Genomic DNA, 7,947 nt, shown 5'->3' with positions numbered 1-7,947 from the left:
TCCTGGTGTTCAAGCTGGTTTTAGAAAAGGCAGAGGAACCAGAGATCAAATTGCCAACATCTGCTGAATCATCGAAAAAGCAAGAGAGTTCCGGAAAAACATCTATTTCTGCTTTATTGACTATGCCAAAGCCTTTGACTGTGTGGATCGCAATAAACTGAGGAGAATTCTGAAAGAGATGGGAATACCAGACCACTTGACCTGCCTCTTGAGAAATCTGTACGCCGGTCAGGAAGCAACAGTTAGAACTGGATATGGAACAACAGATTGGTTCCAAAGAGGAAAAGGAGTATGTCAAGGCTGTATACTGTCACCCTGCTCATTTAACTTATATCCAGAGTACATCATGAGAAACGCTGGACTGGAAGAAACACAAGCTGGAATCAAGATTGCCGGGAGAAATATCAGTAACCTCAGATATGCAGATGATACCACCCTCATGGAAGAAAGTGAAGAGGAACTCAAAAGCCTCTTGATGAAAGTGAAAGTGGAGAGTGAAAAAGTTGGCTTAAAACTCAACTCATCTTCAGAAAATGAAGATTATGGCATCCAGTCCCATCACTTCATGGGAAATAGATGAGGAAACAGTGTCAGATTTTACTTTTTGGGGCTCCAAAATCACTGCAGATGGTGACTGCAGCCATGAAATTAAAAGACGCTTACTCCTTGGAAGGAAAGTTATGACCAACCTAGATAGCATATTCAAAAGCAGACACATTACTTTGCCAACAAAGGTCCATCTAGTCAAGGCTATGGTTTTTCCTGTGGTCATGTATGGATGTGAGAGTTGGACTGTGAAGAAGGCTGAGCACCCAAGAATTGATGCTTTTCAACTGTGGTGTTGGAGAAGACTCTTGAGAGTCCCTTGGACTGCAAGGAGATCCAACCAGTCCATTCTGAAGGAGATTGGCCCTGGGATTTCTTTGGAAGGAATGATGCTAAAACTCCAGTACTTTGGCTGCCTCATGTGAAGAGTTGACTCATTGGAAAAGACTCTGATGCTGGGAGGGATTGGGGGCAGGAGGAGAAGGGGACAATAGAGGATGAGATGGCTGGATGGCATCACTGACTCGATGGACGTGAGTCTGAGTGAACTCCGGGAGTTGGTGATGGACAGGGAGGCCTGGCGTGCTGCAATTCATGGAGTCGCAAAGAGTCAGACACGACTGAGTGACTGAACTGAACTCGACCAATAATAAAATTTTTAATAGTAAATTAAGTATGTGTTCAGAGTTTTTAAGTGAACTTTTTAAGAATAATCATGTTTTATGGTGTGTCTCCTTATGAGTTTCTCTAAATCGTTTTGGCAACTTCAAACTTTAGAGTTTTGCTAATTTAAGGTAAATGACAGAAGTTTATTGAATATCTAGATCATCCCCTAATAAAAATACTGAAACATTAATTACTAAATATAAGCTTCCTTTTACAGTGAACTAAAGATATCAAGGACTATTTAGTAAATATGTTTGGTGCCACATGGAGATATCTTCTATAAAAAAGCACATAGTTCTAAAAAATCATAAGTAGTATTTAGAAGTTTGCCAATCTACAGAATGCTAATATTCATAATGGCTTACTTCTTAGTTTTTGTTAGAAATGTAGGTTTTTAAGAGTTGAGAATTCTAATTAAAATATGTAATTAAAACCACTAAAATTAGTAAAGAATTTTTTTTACTTTACATCTTTGCTTTCAAGAAAAAAGAAGATATGAGGAATGGAAACACATTTATTTCCAGGAAGATAAAGTAATTTGTCCTAAAGGTAGTTTTAGAGAAAGACAGAGTGCAGGCTTTGGCAGCACATATACTAAAATTGGAATCACACAGAGAAGATTAGCATGACCCCTGTGCAAGGATGGCACACACATTTCAGAAGCATTCTATATTTTTATTAACAGATGCAAACTATTATAGATAGAATGGTAAAGAACAGGGTTCTACTGTCTAGTATAGAAAACTATATTCAATATCCTGTGATAAACCATAATGAAAAAGAACATGTAAAAGAATGTGTGTGTGTATATATATATATAGAGAGAGAGAGAGAGAGAGACGACTGAGTGACTGAACTAATAACAGATATTGATATGCTCTTGATAATAAAGTTTTCTTTTTTTTTACCTTTTGAGTAAACTGTTGTAATTTCTGTATTTGCATTCGAAATCTTTCATCACTTTTGGGTGGATAACTAAGTATTGTTACATAGTGACCTATGATCCTATTTGATTAAGTGTTTTAAAACCTTTTTAATATAGTTGACAAACTTCCCCTAAATCAAATTCTAAATGAAGTTCTTTTGACCTCTAGCTAACTTCGAGGTTTTCTAGAACACCCCTGGAGCACCTCAAGATGTTTTCTCTTATCAAAGAAAGACATTAAACTAATTAATACTTATTTGGTAAGTTAAATTACATGGGCTTTGTTAAATGAGTAGTGATAAACCTTCTTAGGTTGCATTGTATAGATAAATGTCATTAATATAAAAGATCTAAAAATCAAATGAAATTTCTAAAATTTAAATATGTCCTGGTGTGATGTCATCAATCATAATTCTAGCTAATATTTTAATATTATATTCCACTACAATAGCAAATTTCTTTGACAATTGCATTGTAAACAGGTTTTTAACCTTGCTTTTTAAGTCTTTTGTCTTCAATAGACAGTTATTTCTGTACTCTGATGCTTTTGCAAAAATGCTTCATCTTCAAAAATATTCATAGAAAGAACCTTTTGACACACCAGGTTTCTGATAACTTTCAGCTCATACCAGTGAACTAGTTAAGAAATTAAAGTGGAATTTGAAATTAAATTCTAGTGGAAACCCTGATGACTTCATAAAACTGTTAACAGAAGATCATGATCAACAAGAATTAATTACATAGGCTGAATGTTAGTTTGTACGACTTTTTGTCTGAAATATTACTAGCTTTTAATCTTTGTTGTCCAAATATAAGGAAACTGTTCCCCTTAAGTTAACTATGACTTACAGCAATTGGTACATTTTAACTTTGTAAGCAGAATTGTAACATTCATCTTTTCTCTCTAAATTCCTACAGAATTTAGAAACTCTTAGTGAGTATTCTTATTTTTATGGCAATATAATTATTTACATAAGTTTGATAAGAATCTGTTCTTAAAACAGGACACACTGGAAACATTGGGGTTATATTACCATGGTTTTGACTGGAATATCATATTTGAGAAAATCCATAGAATCAGATATGACCAGATTGCTTTAAAGAACTAAGGTGAACTTTATGGAGCGATAAAGCCCATTAGGATTGTAGTTCTTCTGTCTGTCCTCTGATGAAAGAAGGTAAGAGGATTGTGCAAGCTTGCTGATGGGAGGGACTGGCTGTGGGTAAGACTGGGTCTTGCTCTGGTGGGCAGGGCCATGCTCAGTAAATCTTTAATTCAGTTTTCTGCTAATGGGTGGGGCTGTGCTCCCTCCTAGTTGGTTGTTTGGCTGAGGTTGCCCAGTACTGGAGTTGACAGGCTCTATGGTAGGGCTAAAGGCGACCTCCAAAAGGATTTATGCTAATATGCACCTTCCTGGACTGTGGCGGCCAGAGTTCCTGTCCTTGCAGCAGGCCAAGTCCAACCTACACCTTTGCAGGAGACCCTCAAACACTCACAGGCAGGTCTGGCTCAGTTTCCTGTGGAATCACTGTTCCTTTCCCCTGGGTCCTGGTGAACACAAGGTTTTGTTTGTGCCTTCCAAGAGTCTCTGTTTCCCCCAATCCTGTGGAAGTTCTGTAATCAAATCCTGCTATCCTTCAAAGTCAGATTCCCTGGGGATTCCCAGTCCCTTTGCCAAATCCCCAGGTTGGGAAGTCTCATATGTAGGGCTTAGAACCTTCCCAACAGTGCAAGAACTTCCTTGGTATTATTGTTCTCCAGTTTATGGGTTGACACCCAGCGGGTATGAGATTTGATTTTAACGTGATTGCGCCCCTCCTATAATCTCATTGTGGCTTCTCCTTTGTCCTTGGACATGGGGTATCTTTCTTTCCTGGGTTCAAACATCCTCTTGTTGATGGTTGTTCAGCAGCTAGTTTCAATTTTGGTGTTCTCATAGAAGGTGAGTGCACATCCTTCTACTCTGCCATCTTGAGGATTATGAATCAGATAAATTGCTACACTGAGAGCAGAGGAAGTCCAGCACTGCTACACCTACGAATCTCCCTTAGCTGTTGTGAACACACAATGAACATGGGAGTACAGATATCTTTTTATATCTGTTTTCATCTTCTTTAGATATATATCCAGGAATGGCTTGCTGGATCTTAAGGTAGTTCTATTTTTCCTCTTTTGAGGAAACTCCAAACTGTGTTCATAATGGCCGCACCAATTTATATTCCTACCAACAATGCACAAGTATTCCTATTATTGTTTGTTAATTAACATTATACTTAAAATTTTTTTATAAAGTTTCAATCCACACATTTAAAAAATTGTTTCCACTTCTTTTCACTCTCTTCTGATTTCTTTGACATCTTCAGCTATAATCCCTGGACAGCATATTCAAAAGCAGAGACATCACCCTGCTGACAAAGGTCCACAAAGTCAAAGCTGTGGTTCCTCCAGTCATCATGTACAGATGTGACAGCCAGACCACAAAGAAGGCTGAGCACTGAAGAACTGATGCCCCTGAATTATGGTGTTGGAGAAGACTCTTGAGATTCCCTTGGACTGCAAGGAGAGCAAAGCAGTCAATCCTGAAAGAAATGAATCCTAAATATTGATTGGAAGGACTGTTGCTAAAGCTGAAGCTCCAACACTCCAGCCATCTGATGCAAAGAGCCAACTCACTGGAAAAGACCAATGAGTATGACCATATGGTCAAAACTGCGCTTTTTCCAGTGGTCATGTATGGATGTGAGAGTCGGACTATGGAAAATGCTGAATGTCAAAGAATCAATGCTTTTGAACTGTGGTACTGGGGAAGACTCTTGCAAGTCCCTTGGACTGCAGGGAGATTGAACCAGTCAATCCTAAGGGAAATCAACCCTGAATATTCATTGGAAGGACTGATGCTGAAGCTGAAGCTCCAATGCTTAGGCCACCTGATGTGAAAAACTGACTCACTGGAAATGACCCTGATGCTTGGAAAGATTGAGGGCAGGAGAAGATGGCAACAGAGGATGAGATAGTTGGATGGCATCACTGACCTAATGGACATGAGTTTGAACAAACTCTGGGAGGTGGTGAAGGACAGGGAAGCCTGGTGTGCTGCAGTCTATGGGGTTGCAAAGAGTTGGACACAACTGAGTGACTGAACAACAACCATAACAAAGCCCCTTGGAAAAACAACCTGTTACCTTACTTACACGGAGCCCAGCAGCCTTACCAGATAAATAAGAAAGGTTACTTCCTTGAAGGCCAAGAACCTCAAAATATTTTGAGGACCCCGAGCAGAGGGGTATTCACCTGATCTATATATATCTATATAGATATAAATATAAATAGTACAGGCAGATCTGATGACAAGTCTTTGCTATGACTTTTCTGACCTTGAGAGGCCTTTTATTAAAATTCAATCTGATATTTCTTATGGAAGGTTCCAGCACAGCCAACTTAAAAAAGCCTGCATGATTATCAGATCAGATCAGTCACTCAGTCGTGTCTGACTCTTTGCGACCCCATGTTTCACAGCACGCCAGGCCTCCCTGTCCATCACCAACTCCTGGAGTTCACTCAGACTCACGTCCATCGAGTCAGTGATGCCATCCAGCCATCTCATCCTCTGTCGTCCCCTTCTTCTCTTGCCCCCAATCCCTCCCAGCATCAGAGTCTTTTCCAATGAGTCAGCTCTTCGCATCAGGTGGCCAAAGTACTGGAGTTTCAGCTTTAGCATCATTCCTTTCAAAGAAATCCCAGGGCTGATCTCCTTCAGAATGGACTGGTTGGATCTCCTTGCAGTCCAAGGGACTCTCAAGAGTCTTCTCCAACACCACAGTTCAAAGGATCAATTCTTCGGTGCACAGCCTTCTTCACAGTCCAACTCTCACATCCATACATAACCACAGGAAAAACCATAGCCTTGACTAGACGAACCCTTGTTGGCAAAGTAATGTCCCTGCTTTTGAATATGCTATCTAGGTTGGTCATAACCTTCCTTCCACGGAGTAAGCGTCTTTTAATTTCATGGCTGCAGTCACCATCTGCAGTGATTTTGGAGCCCAGAAAAATAAAGTCTGACACTGTTTCCACTGTTTCCCCATCTATTTCCCATGAAGTGGTGGGACTGGATGCCATGATCTTCGTTTTCTGAATGTTGAGCTTTAAGCCAACTTTTTCACTCTCCACTTTCACCTTCATCAAGAGGCTTTTTAGTCCCTCTCACTTTCTGCCATAAGGGTGGTATCATCTGCATACCTGAGGTTATTGATATTTCTCCCAGCAATCTTGATTCCACCTTGTGTTTCTTCCAGTCCAGCGTTTCTCATGATGTACTCTGGATATAAGTTAAATAAACAGGGTAACAATATACAGCCTTGATGAACTCCTTTTCCTATTTGGAACCAATCTGTTGTTCCATGTCCAGTTCTAACTGTTGCTTCCTGACCTGCATACAAATTTCTCAAGAGGCAGATCAGGTGGTCTGGTATTCCCATCTCTTTCAGAATTTTCCACAGTTTATTGTGATCCACACAGTCAGAGGCTTTGGCATAGTCAATGAAGCAGAAATAGATGTTTTTCTGGAACTCTCTTGCTTTTTCGATGATCCAGCAGATGTTGACAATTTGATCTCTGGTTCCTCTGTCTTTTCTAAAACCAGCTTGAACATCAGGAAGTTCACAGTTCACATATTGCTGAAGCCTGGCTTGGAGAATTTTGAGCATTACTTTACTAGCGTGTGAGATGAGTGCAATTGTGCGGTAGTTTGAGCATTCTTTGGCATTGCCTTTCTTTGGGATTGGAATGAAAACTGACCTTTTCCAGTCTTGTGGCCACTGCTGAGGTTTCCAAATTTGCTGGCATATTGAGTGCAGCACTTTCACAGCATCATCTTTCAGGATTTGGAATAGCTCAACTGGAATTCCATCACCTCCACTAGCTTTGTTCGTAGTGATGTTTCCTAAGGCTCACTTGACTTCACATTCCAGGATGTCTGGCTCTAGGTCAGTGATCGCACCATTGTGATTATCTGGGTCGTGAAGATCTTTTTTGTACAGTTCTTCTGTGTATTCTTGCCACCTCTTCTTAATATCTTCTGGTTCTGTTAGGTCCATACCATTTCTGTCCTTTATCGAGCTCATCTTTGCATGAAATGTTCCTTTGGTATCTCTGATTTTCTTGAAGAGATCCCTAGTCTTTCCCATTCTGTTGTTTTCCTCTATTTCTTTGCACTGATCCCTGAGGAAGGCTTTCTTATCTCTTCTTGCTATTCTTTGGAACTCTGCATTCAGATGCTTAGATCTTTCCTTTTCTCCTTTGCTTTTTGCTTCTCTTCTTTTCACAGCTATTTGTAAGGCCTCCCCAGACAGCCATTTTGCTTTTTTGCATTTCTTTTCTATGGGAATGGTCTTGATCCCTGTCTCCTGTACAATGTCATGAACCTCATTCCATAGTTTATCAGGCACTCTATTTATCAGATCTAGGCCCTTAAATCTATTTCTCACTTCCTCTGTATAATCATAAAGGATTTGATTTAGGTCATACCTGAATGGTCTAGTGGTTTTCCCTACTTTCTTCAATTTAAGTCTGAATTTGGCAATAAGGAGTTCATGGTCTGAGCCACAGTCAGCTCCCAGTCTTGTTTTTGCTGACTGTATAGAGCTTCTCCATCTTTGGCTGCAAAGAATATAATCAATCTGATTTCAGTGTTGACCATCTGGTGATGTCCATGTGTAGAGTCTTCTCTTGTGTTGTTGGAAGAGGGTGTTTGTTATGACCAGTGCATTTTCTTGGCAAAACTCTATTAGTCTTTGCCCTGCTTCATTCT

At 39.8% G+C, this 7,947-nt stretch overlaps 1 non-coding gene across 1 annotated transcript; it reads left to right on the top strand.

Moving 5' to 3' along the window:
• The first annotated feature begins 1,782 nt into the window (after positions 1 to 1,782).
• LOC139181854 (U6 spliceosomal RNA) lies at positions 1,783 to 1,889 on the top strand. The gene has a single exon (XR_011565582.1). It is a non-coding gene; the product is annotated as a U6 spliceosomal RNA (small nuclear RNA).
• Positions 1,890 to 7,947: the final 6,058 nt, after the last annotated feature.

This window comes from Bos indicus, chromosome X (assembly GCF_029378745.1).
Source record: "Bos indicus isolate NIAB-ARS_2022 breed Sahiwal x Tharparkar chromosome X, NIAB-ARS_B.indTharparkar_mat_pri_1.0, whole genome shotgun sequence".
Classification (NCBI taxonomy): domain Eukaryota; kingdom Metazoa; phylum Chordata; class Mammalia; order Artiodactyla; family Bovidae; genus Bos; species Bos indicus.
The sequence above is the reverse complement of the archived record's forward strand: the minus strand, read 5'-3'. Positions and strand labels throughout refer to the sequence as shown.